Here is a 12,643-nt window from a genome sequence, read left to right as displayed (position 1 = left end):
TCACCCACAGTGGTCCCATGAGCCCTAGCTTCAGCCTCATCGTGATACCCACACACCTGCATTTATCATGCTGTTTCATGCTGGCCTGCAGAGATTGTATTTTCTGTTTGTGATTTCCTCACCTTTCTTAGACAAAAATCCCTTTAGGAGTCACACCCGGAAAAATCGCTGTGAGGATGTTGTCCCTGACTGCTCAATATTGAGTTGCCATCTAAAATCTGTCTTGACTTCTCCTCACATAAACCTGTGCTTGAGTTACAACATCTACCAGATTGCTTTAAATTTAATTCACATTCTGTCTCTCTCTTACTACTTACCCTTCATTTAGATCAGGGAAACAATATTAATTATGTTTGTTATCTCCAGGGCTTGGTACATAGTAGATACATGAAAAAAAAAAAGACTCAATTAATAATTCAAGGGTAGAGATTAGGGTATTTTTTAATTGAATTGAATGGAAATGAAATGAACAGAAAAATGCTCTTCCAGGAAGTTAAGTTTCATTCCTCTGCATCAGTTATCAAAATGACCTTGGATTTTTTCCTACGGTCTGCTTGGTAATCCAATTTAAAATTTAGGCCCAAATATTTTAAAATTTAAGTTTATCAGAAAAATGTACTTAGCACACAAAATAAGATCCATGGTAGATTGAAAAAAAATACCAATTAAATCTACTGTAGGATTATTTTAGAGTTTGTATCATCAAATCAAAACATTATTACAACAAATAGCCAAGGCTTGTGTTATTATTTCTAAGGTGACAACCTCAAGACTTCAAGTTCAACGATCAACTTCAAAAACAAAATTGGATTTATCTCTAGGAAAAATTGGGAATATTTTTCATTTCTTTTATGAGGCTAGTATAACCCTAAAAGCAAAACCTAAACATAACTTGAAAAATAATTCTGAAGTTCTGACAAGTGAAAAGCTTGTCAGTCTCTACCCTGTCCCTAGCACTAAGAGCTGGGTGGACTGAAACCCTTTTGTTGGAAACCAGGAGAACCAGGGTTGGGACAATTCATGCCCAGACCTCTGGAGGGCTGGGTTTATCCAGAGTCATGGCTTAGCTGAGTTGGTCTGGATCTAAAGCCCCCGAAGCATCAATGTAAAATGATCATTTTGAGGACCAGTTTTTCATAAGTTTATGCCTTATGTGCCATGCGTGCATGTCCAGTCTTGTCTGACTCTTGCAACCCTATGGACTATAGCCTGCCAGGCTCTTATATCCATGTGATTCTCCAGGCAAGAATACTGGAGTGGATTGCCATTCCCTTCTCCAGGGGATCTTCCCAACCCAAGGATCAAACTTGTGTCTTTACCACTGTGCCACCTGGGAAGCCCCTATAAATCTATGCTTTATTTCACTAAATAAATCTTAAGATTCTTGGGTAAAAGACTCCCTTTTCTGTTCTTGTATAAGTTTGCAATGTAGGGCTTTCAAAACAGGCTCCAATATAGATATTAAATGGAATGGATATTCAAGAATTTAACTTCAACCTCTTCATTTCATAGGTCAGCCAGCTGAACAGATCTAAGAATTTACAGGACCAGGGAACAATGACACCAGAATGTTAGCAAAATCACTTTGAAATCTGATCCACTGGGTCTGTGTAATCCGGACTTGGTGTTCAGAGGTGCTGAGATCCTCCGTGGGGATTGAAGATGATTTTCTGACAAAGGTCAGGAGACGGAGTCAGTCATGGCCGATAAACACACGCTTTACTGCTCTTTATACACTGATTAGAGATGTTACAAAGGATCAGCTACTCAACTCCATCCAGACGAGGCGTTTCCTGGGGTGCTGGGAGCCTGAGGGGAACGGACACTTTCAGGTTGATGAGGGAGTCTTCCCAGGGCGAACCTCCACCTGCTGTTCCCACTTATGCCTCCGTTCACGCATGAGGTCTGCAAAGACACATCAGAATCCAACGAGTGAGCCTGTCTATGAAACACAGACTCAGAGAACAGACCTGAGTTGCCAAGTGGGGAGGAGGTGGATTAGGAGGTTGGGGTTAGCAGATGCTTAACAGTGTATTCAGGTCGGATAAGCAACGAGGTCCTACTGTATAGCACAGGGACTATATTCAATATTCTGCAATAAAATGTTTTGGAAAAGAATATAAAAAAGGATATGTGTCTATATACTTTTATAACTGATTTCCTTGGTGACTCAGTGGGTAAAGAATCCACCTGCAATGCAGGAGACTGCCTCCAATACAGGAGACCTGGGTTCAATCCCTGGGTTGGGAAGATCCCCTGGAGGAGTTAATGGCAATTACCCACTCCATTATTCCTGCCTGGGAAACCCCACGGACAGTGGAGCCTGGCAGGTTTCAGTCCATGGGGTTGCAGAGTCAGACACAACTTAGCAACTAAACCACCACCACCATGTGTATATAACTGAATCACTTTGTTGCACAGAAGAAATGAACACAACACTGTAAATCAAATGTCCTTCAATAAAAAAGTAATTAATTAAAAGGCAAAAAATAAGAAATCTCAAAAAAGAATCCTGTGTTTCAAAGTATATGTGCACCTGAGGAAAATAATGAGATATTGAAAGAAAACATCAGTTTTCTGCTAATCCCAGAATGAGAATCTGAAAAACAAGTCAGGCTCATTTTCATGCTGATCCCCACCCTAGTTGTGGACACACCACGAACAGCCATTTTGAACTAGTCGGACATCAGTCACTTCACGTCGCAGGTCATTGGGACTTGGGGCCCAGAAAGCCTGGCTGCCACGCGGGGTGCTGAACCGGCCACACCCCACTGCGGGAATCTCTCTGTGGCTGAAGGTGCCCCCTACAGTCCGACATCTGCCTGCAGATGCACGCTCCAGGGCCTCGACTGATGAAGCCCATTTTCACATCAGCAGGGAGGGGAGCCTTGGCGGGGCACCACCAGCCACGGGCCTCATGGGGGCCCTGCCGCGTGGATATGGGGGCACCAGAGCAGGGAAGGCAAGGAAGACGGGAACTGTCTTCAAGACACCACACTCTGTCCTCATTAAAACCGTGCCCACAGAGAGCTCCGCATGAAGACCAATTATTCATGAACTCAACTATTAACATAAATGCTTTAACCTTCTGTGAATATCCCAAGGGAATAGACATCCCTAAACAGTTTCCATTTGCTGGACCCACCCTAGTTTTCTCCCATTGCCCTTTGAGCAGGGGTGGGATGGCTAACCTCTTCATCTTGATGGTAGAAGCACCTATGGAGACAGCAGGTTAATTAAATCAGTTGTCAAACACATCCTTCAGGCACCCCTTATAGAATTTATCCTCACATCACTGTCACTATTTAAACTGGTGTTCAAACAATATAAATAGGTTTCTCTGCCATCATTATAATTGAGGCTTTTCTCATTGAGACAGGAATCAGGGCATCTTTCTTAACTTCAAATGTGGATAACTGGTTTTAGAACAACCCACATGGTCCTAGTCTATAAAGTGAGTTGTTTCCAGAAATCGGGCGAAATGTATTTTCACTTTTCACCTGGATGCTCTGGTTTCATCCACTCTTACTGTGATATGGAGAAACTCTCAATGTCTTTCACATCATTTATGTCTTGACCTGTAAAATGGGAATAACACGCAGCCATTACAGACCTTGGAGGCATATATCAGACAAGCCAACATCTGTGAGGTGCTCTGTGCTCCCAGAGCAGGGCGGGTAACATCCCCATTTGGCACCCACAGGGTCTTTTAGAACCACGAGCATCAGTGGCAACATGAGAAATCCACTTGTAAAGCAGAGTATGTGCAAATCAAAACTAGAGTGACAGATCCTGTCACTCCCGTCAGAATAGCCAGACCGAAGAGTCCACAGCAATGAACGCTGCAGGGGGCATGGAACAAAAGGAGCCCTCCTAGACTGTTGCTTGGAATGACAATTGGTGCAGCCACCATGGAGAACATTATAGAGGTTCCTTAAAAGACTAAAACTGAGCTGTCATATGACCCAGCAAACCCACTTCTGGGGCAAAACTCCAATTAGAAAAGAAGCATGTGCACCAATGTTCATTGCAGCACTGTTCACAATAGCCAAGGCGTGGAAACAAGCTGAATGTCCACTAACAGAGGAAAGGACAATAGGATGTGGTACATATACACAATGGAGTACTATTCAACCATCAAAAATGATGAAAGAATGCCATTAGAAGCAACATGGATAAATCGAGAGATTATCATACTGACTGATGTAAGACAGACAAAGAGAAATGTCATGTATCACTTACATATGGAATCTGAAAAAAAAAAGATACAAATGAACTTATTTGCAAAAAGAAATAGATCCACAGACCTAGAAAACAAACTTAAGGTTACTGAAAGGGAAAGGGGGTGGGGGATAAATTAGGAGGCTGGTATTAACATTTACACACTATTATATACAAAATGGATAACGAACAAGGACCTACTGTATAGCACAGGGAACTCTGTCCAGTATCTTGTAATAACCTATAAGGGAAAAGAATCTGAAAACGAGCATATGTAGAGCATGGTAGAAGGTGACTGAAAAGTGGGTCACACGAGGAACAGATGGAGAGGCAGCGAGTGTGGTTTAGAAAGGGGACCCAAGCCTAGTGGGGAGATTTCATCATATCATCTCAACGCTTGAGGTGAGGGCCGGTGGAAGTGGGCCGGGAACCCTGTGGTAGGAGGGTGCCGAGCCAAGGAAGGATGCTGGAAGCTGCAGGAGGACATGTTTAGGGTGAGTACATGAATGACTGTCTAAACCTCACAGTCGCCCAGCAGAACGTGCTTCTTTTGAAGGTGGTGATGTCTCTGTCACTGGAAATGCTCTATCCGAGAATGGGTGAGTTCTTGGGAACCTGGGGGAAGGCATTCCTATATCAGCTGGACTCTTGTGCTAGAGGACCTCTTAGGCCCCTTCCAGAAACACCAGATTATAAGGTCAATTAATGTCATGTGGGGCTTCCCTGGTGGTTCAGATGGTAAAGAATCCACCTACACGGCGGGAGACAGATTCCATCCCTAGGTCAGGAAGATTCCCTGGCGAAGGGCATGGAAACCACTGGAAAATTCTTGCTTGGAGAATTCCATTGACAGAGGAGCCTGGTAGGCTACAGTCCATCAGGTCAAAGAGCTGGACACATCTGAGTGACTAACACTTTCACTTTCAATGCCATATGAGCATAGAAGTATGTGATCCTTATTTTAGAGCTATGTCACATTTCAGTATGACTTCAAGGTTACCAAAAAGTATTTTATTATTATGAATCATCATTTATTATGAATCATCATTTAAGCTTGACCTTTCATCCCAAATTACTGCTGCTGCTGCTGCTGCTGCTAAGTCGCTTCAGGCGTGTCCGACTCTGCGATCCCATAGACGGCAGCCCACCAGGATCCCCTGTCCCTGGGATTCTTCAGGCCAGAACACTGGAGTGGGTTGCCATTTCCTTCTCCCAAATTACTGGTATGCATTAATTACATCTTTTAATACAAAGAGGGCTTCCCTTGTGGCTCAGTTGGTTAAGAATTCACCCACAATGCAGGAGATCTGGGTTCAACCCCCGGGCTGGGAAGATCCCCTGGAGAAGGGAAAGGCTACCCACTCCAGTATTCTGGCCTGGAGAATCCCATGGACTGTATAGTCCTTAGGGTCACAAAGAGTCAGACATGACTGGGCGACTTTCACTTTAATACAAAATGTGTATCTTATGATGTAAATAGTATTAATTCATATTTCCAACAACTTTAAAAATTTATAAATAAAATGTTTTTATCTAAAAGGTCAACATGTTACAGAATACAGATGACAATTCTTGCTATGACAGATATTGAGGTTTTCTGTAAATGTTCTCTGGTTTATCTTATTCAGGATCTGAGACAACATTAGGGCTCAGGAGAAATGAGCATTCATTCTTCTCAGTGCCCCTTATAACATGGACTGTGACATGATATGGAGGCTCTCTGTAATACTGAACACGAACGGAAATAAAACTAATGTAATGGGAATAGCTAAGGTAAAGAAATCAGTAAAATTTTTCTGGAATTATCTTGATCTTAGTAGAAACATTGAAACTTGCAAAATATGCACTTTGGAGTAGGCCTTCTTGTCCTGTCACTAGGGGTACCATGTTGTGAAGTTGGGCCAATGACAATGGAAAAAAATCTTACTTTAAATTTTATATAATTACCTCTTTATGCTGCAAAAAAGGAAGAAATCTTTTCTCGTTTCTCCTGTGCATCCTGCCTCCCTCAGTTTTATTCACAACACAGTTTGAATCTTGATGAATCTAACACAAAAACTGTACAGATAAACACCTCCAACTGAATAGCGCAGAGAAGAGAAGATGGAAATGTTCCCTCTTAATGAGCCGTGTAACAAGGACAATGTTCCAAGCCCTGTTGAACAACACACTGGGAACCACAGGCTGAAAATGAGTCTACCATGGGTTCAGCCAGAAATCGAGAGCGGAGGGGTCCTGACACCCCTAGCGGGGTGACTCTGACATTCAGCAGTGCACCTCGTCACCAGCCTGAGTGGAGTATGAGCGGCTCCACACAACCCATGGGAACTAGAGCATCACATGTGCCCGATTCTCTGTCGTCTGTAAGAAAATTACAGTGTACCTGCTTACCCAGCCAAGGGGAAAATCTGAGTCCCTTTCAGATTATACAAAAGGAGATATTTGTATTATGAGTACTTGGGGAGATGATTCTTAAAAAAAAAAAAGTCAGAGTCACAGAGTTAATGGATTTTGTGAAATGATAGGAGCAGGAAGCAGGAGTCAGGACAGTGTCTGGACACAGGTAGGGGCAGACGTGACTCGGTAACATGACTGATGAAGATTAAGTTGCTAGTTTCAGAATTTCAACCCAGAGGAGACCTGAGCACACGAGGCAGGTATACATATGGATCAACCTGATCAGAAAAGGGGCCAGATACACCTGCCCACAGGGCCCCCGCTCCACCATCTCCCCACAAATCCCTCTTACAGTCCGTGGGAAGGGATGAAGTCTCCCAGTCTCTCCTGGGTCTCACGCATTCGGACAGCATCCGTGAGCATCTTCCCGTCAGCATGGGGGGTGTAGAGACTCCCCCAACCCTTGACATGGGTGCTCTACACATCACCAGAGATGTCTCTCTGGAAACATGGCACATTCGCCATAGAAAAACAGGGGAGGCATCTCACAGAACCCACTCACTTGTCTCACCTCACAGAGCAGCAAGGATGATGCAGGGAGAACCAACAACCCACCATCATGAAACTTAGAAGACACAAAATCTGTCAGCTCTAAATTACACAGAAGTGAAGTGAAGTGAAATTGCTGTCGTGTCCGACTCTTTGTGACCCCATGGACTGTAGCCCACCAGGCTCCTCCATCCATGGGATTTTCCAGCCAAGAGTACTGGAGTGGGTTGCCATTTCCTTCTCCAGGAGATCTTCCTGACCCAGGGATGAAGCGGGTCTCCCACACTGTAGGTAGACGCTTTACTGTCTGAGCCCCCAGGGAAGCCCAGAAGAGCTACTGAAACAGAGACCAGTGTGCTCATCGGTCCCCGAGAAAGCCCGGGACATCCCAACGGGGCGAAGAAGAGGGCGGGAGACTTCAGATATTCTCACATACCAGGACCGGCACCTCTAGGGAACCGCTGAGGATGGGATCCCTTAGTATGGTCAAGACCCAGCGAGAGGAGCAGGTAGAAGATGCCAGGGCATTCTAGCTGGTACCAGGAAGCAGCAGTGATCACGCGCCTGTTCAAAGTCAGAGAGGACAGAGGCCTCCGGAAGCTGGCAGGGCCCCAGAGTCAGAGGAGAGCAGTGACATCACAGGAGCCCTGAACTGCAGGGTCGCAGGGCTGCCAGTGCACGGGCCCCTCCTGTCACAGGGGGAAGCAGCATCCTCAGTGCTTTAGAGAAAACTGTGTCCTGATCCAAAGGGGTTTGTCCCAGGGATGCAGGGAGCACCAGCCACCGCCCTGCTCCACTCACACTGGTGCCGAGAACGAAAACCACACGATAACCTCTGTGGAGATCGAGAGGCTCTGGCAAAGGACAACCCCTCTTGATGAAAAAAAAATGAAATATCGAAGCAACTATTGAATTCCACTTTTATGTATACACACAACAACCTAAAAGCCAGAGACTTTCTGTGGAATCAAAGGAAATATTGCCACTCAGCCCAGAGAAAGTCAAGGACAGCCAGCATCCCATCAACGTTCACTGCAAATGTTAACTAGAGCAGTTAGGCAGAGAAGGAGCCGCATGTACGCAAATCAGAAATAAGGGGTAAACACACCCCTATTGTAGACATTGATGCAAACACTACCCAGAGAATCAGACACGACTGAAGCCACTTAGCATGCACACATATATCACTTATATGTGAATTTAAAAAATGACACAAATGAACTTATTCACAAAACAGAAATAGACCCACAGACATAGAAAACAAACTTACATTACCAAAGGGGAAATCAGGGTGGGGGGCAATAAACTAGGAGTTTGGGATTGATATATATACACACACTATTCTATATAAGATAACCAACCAACAAGGACCTACTGTGTAACACAAGGAATAATATTTTGTATCTGAACTTATAATAGTATCTGAAAAAAAAAATATATATATATATGCATAACTGAATCACTGTGGTGTACACATGAAGTGAACACAACATTGTAAATCTACTATACTTCAATAAAAATAACATCAGAATATGAAGTCCTAGAGAAAATTTAAAAGAAGAAAAAAAAATTTGCACTAGAGTTCATCCTTCAGTCCTGGTACATTTCATATGACATAAATTCAATCATCTCTGATAGAGTCTGTGTTTACAGGACTGAAAACTAAAGAATGAGAATCTTCCTTAGGATGTATGCTGTCCTGGTGACCCCATTACTATATACAAAACACACCTGAAAGTATGAGACCCTTCCATATAAATTAAGAACAGTTTAGAAGACAACACATTTCAGAATTAATTCAGATCCTGGTCCTATTCTGCCCTGATGCCCTCTTCTGTGTCCTTAGGCAAATTCACAATGTTAGTCTTTCCCAGGAAGCAGAAATCTAACTAAATCAAAATGAAAGACCTGGAGCTGATGCCAGGGATTCAATAAAGTGATTTATGCTTTAATTAAAATTGAGGGACACTCTCTGTAATACCAAAGCTTTAAAAGCTGCAAACTAGGCCCAGAACACCTGTCAGCAAAGGTGACTGGTGATCATGGCACGCAGGGGCTCTCTAAGCACACACCCCCTGGTTTCTGGGCCAGGCTGGCGGCCAGAACAGACTGGAGGGAAAGCTGACACCCATCCTTGTCCCCTTGCACGTAGTCAGCCTTCCTGACCCAAGGGAGATGCATGAGGAAACTGTGGCACTCCCCTGAGAAATTGGAAGCAGACGACTTCAAAAACCCCCTTTTTCTCTGTCACCACCAACCCTGTCTTGGTCCTTCCTTCCCAGGCTGAGCCGTGCATGTCCAGTCTGCTTCTGAGCCATCTGCAGGGGCTGAATAAAACTTGAAACCCAGAGGAAAGCACAGCAAGCCAGGGCCTTCCCCAGAGACCCAAAAACTCAGCCAGAAGCACTCAAGGTTCTCACTGGTCTTCCCTAAATGTCAAGGGGAAAAATAGCAAATAAAGAAATAGGTTTATGGAATCATATGAACTGTGATTTCACAGCAATAGTGAAGCCAGCTGAGGACTGAAGGATCAGCAAGCAGTCAGAAACACAGCCCTCCCTGGGAGGGAGGGAGGGAGGAAGGATGAAGGAAAGAAGGGAAGGAGAGAGGAGTGAAGGAAGGAAATTTTAAAATGGCGTTATGAATTTTTAAATGTTTCTGGGACACTGGTTGGTGACACTTCAGCTTGCAGGATAGGCTTCGGGGGACCTGAACTGTAACGTCCTGAAGGAGCTGTCATGATCTCAAAGAAGATACAACGGTCTTGGAATCAGACACTCTGGACTCAAACCCTTTAGAAGAAGGAGGAGGATCATTTCTCTAATTTTCTTCTCAACCAGCAACTCAGTGTCTGTGCCCTTGCAGTTAGTATCTAACGATGGCGTTTTTGAGTTGCAATCCTGATTTCCAGCTACGTGTCAGCTTGGCTGCCTTTTGGACCAACGGTTCCCCCTCCATGCCAATGGGCCAGCGTCCCCAGTAATAAAAACCCACACCAGTCAGAAACAGCGGCCACTTCTTCCTGGACTCCAGAGCCTTTTACCCACCCAAAGAAAATTCAGGACCCTTTAAATCTTAACCTTTTCTTGAAAGTTAAGTTGAATGAAAAAAACTCATCCAGAACCATTTTTTTAACAAAGGAAGTCAGGAGGAAGTTTGGGATACAGTTGACTTTTGGTTACCATGGTAACTACTGCTAGCATCTCTCTTTTAATTTAAAGCAGTAGAGGAAGATCTCTCACAAGTGTAGTTATTAACAACACAGAAGGAGCCCACTTGCACCTTTCCATTTAGTGCCCTTATATCATCCCTGCCACACTGACAGGTTTTTCCATCCTAACCTACATCTAGAGAATACACTCTGAAAACTAGGACTCTGTAATTTAGCTGTTAGCTTTTAGAACGGGAAAAGAATGACCAAATCTGGCTTTGTCTGGCAAAGTCACAAACCAGGACCAGACCTTATTAGGCTGTCAGATCTGACCTCTATGCTCAGGAAACCAAAACTATAAGCAACCTTATCTTTGGGAACTTATCATGACATAATTGACAGTCCCAGAATAATTCTTCTGTCAATAAGTGTTTTCTGAGATATAAACTTCATCTCCTGGTAAAAGAGAAAAATCAAAAAATAATCTCCTCAACTGCTGTTGTTTGGAATTTAAGTTTTTCTGTTCATGCTCTTGTCATGATCATCCTCTTATTACTTACTCATCCTCATCTATCCCCCTGGTTAAAGGAGAGCATCCTGTGGAATGAAAGTGGTGGCTGCTTCCTCTGTTGGTCTCCATCCACCCTGTGGCCAGATGCCCACTTCAAATCTCAGGTCAGCCGCTAACCAGCAACATGACCTTCCTCAAGGTTCTGAACTTGCCTATTCCCACAGGTTTTCTCAGGAAAATGTGGATGGTGATACAGCTGTGCTGTGATACAGCACATGGCACAATTTCAATAGGCATCTGGCACCAGCCAACCCCAGGGCTGGGGCACGGCATCAGCACGTAAGAACCAAAGGACCAAAAATCACCTGGAAACTGGCACGGAGTGAAGTGCAGCGCGGACATGTGAGGAGAAGGTCCACACGGTGTACTGGTCACACGGGGGTGGGGGCCTCCTGGGGAGGAGGGCAGCAGAGACGCCCAAGGAGTTCAAGAGAGGGGAGCCCGTGGACAGACCTGCCTCCTGAGCCCACCGCTCCGGCCGCGACCGAGGGGGTGGTTCTGCTGCGGACGCAGCGGGCGGGAGGGAACCGCCCAGATTAAAGGGTTGTTTATCCATTTGTCAGATAACTAGCGATTGTCTGCTTTGTGACAGGATGGACAGAGCAAGAGCGAGGACAGACTCCCTCCCATGCGCCTTCCATGGACGGCGATCAATTCTCCAAAGGAAAAGTACAAGACCCGTCTGTGACAGGACCACGAGACAGAGGGGTGCTGCTTAGAAAACACCAGGAAAACGTCCCCTGCAGGAATCATCTTTCCTCTGAGGCCTGCCTCTGTGAGGGGAGGGAGGGGGCGGGTACCGGGTTCTAGGCTGAGGAACAGTGTGTGAGAAGAATGGAAGGAGTGAGGTCTGAGAATGGCCGAAGCGGTGAAGGAAGGAGACAATGGCCTCTGCAGGGAGCAAGGTCCCGCCACGCACTGCCCTCTACCGAGCCCCTGGTCGGGCTACTCACTCAGGCAGGTCTCCGCGGCTTCCGGTCTCCAGGTCCAGGGCTGCCCCGGAACTGACTCCCAAGCACTTCCGGGGCTGTGCCTCCACCCGGGAGTACTGAGGGGTCAGGGCCATGGCAGACGGTACCACAGAGGCTCCCGGTCTGAGAGCCAGCACACGGGGCACGGCTGAGGTGTTAGGCTGCTATGTGGCACCTCGAGCCTGAACTGGTCCTGGCTGGAGTGAAGACAAGGGTGAAGCAGCCGTGTGGTGTCAGATTTAGCAAATCTGATGAAAGCCTGTGGGGTGCAAACAGGGAAAAGGCTGCTCAGCTAGGGGCGAAGCATGACATCCAAGCTGTTTTTCCCATTGATTTTTGCCTTTTCCCCTTGTCCTGGTCCACAAAGTGGCCGCCCTTGGAAACTGGGCTCAGTGAAATCCAAAAGAGCTGAAATGAGTGTTTTCATTTCGAAGGCTTGGACTGACCTTTTCATTACACCAGCTTTAACAACATAAAAAATTAAAAGGTACAACCTAATTGAGTTGCCTTGGTTTCCCTGGAAATCTCCAGTAATGCTTTTTATGTTCAAACAAGGAACTTCACAATGGAAAATATGACAGAATTATTTTATTATTACAGTTCAAAATTAAGAGGAATAATATATACCCTTACAATAACCCACTTCAGTAAGATTCAAAACAATGAGCACATTTAAACCCTTCTGTTGAGAATACAGATTTCCCTCTAATTAATACCGTAAGCTACAAATCTATGTTGTTGTTATTTAGTTACTAAGTCCTGTCCAACGCTCGGTGACCCCAT

At 45.1% G+C, this 12,643-nt stretch overlaps 1 long non-coding RNA gene across 1 annotated transcript; it reads right to left on the bottom strand.

The window, feature by feature from the left end:
• Nucleotides 1–1,700: 1,700 nt before the first annotated feature.
• Nucleotides 1,701–11,686, bottom strand: LOC139030456 (uncharacterized). The gene is made up of 2 exons (XR_011482828.1): nt 11,195–11,686; nt 1,701–1,905 (listed from the first exon to the last, which is right to left on the bottom strand). It is a non-coding gene; the product is annotated as an uncharacterized lncRNA (long non-coding RNA).
• Between the last annotated feature and the right edge of the window lie 957 nt (nt 11,687–12,643).

Source organism: Odocoileus virginianus, chromosome 22 (genome assembly GCF_023699985.2).
Source record: "Odocoileus virginianus isolate 20LAN1187 ecotype Illinois chromosome 22, Ovbor_1.2, whole genome shotgun sequence".
Classification (NCBI taxonomy): Eukaryota; Metazoa; Chordata; class Mammalia; order Artiodactyla; family Cervidae; genus Odocoileus; species Odocoileus virginianus.
Note: the sequence above shows the minus strand (reverse complement) of the source record. Positions and strands in the feature narration are given on the sequence as shown.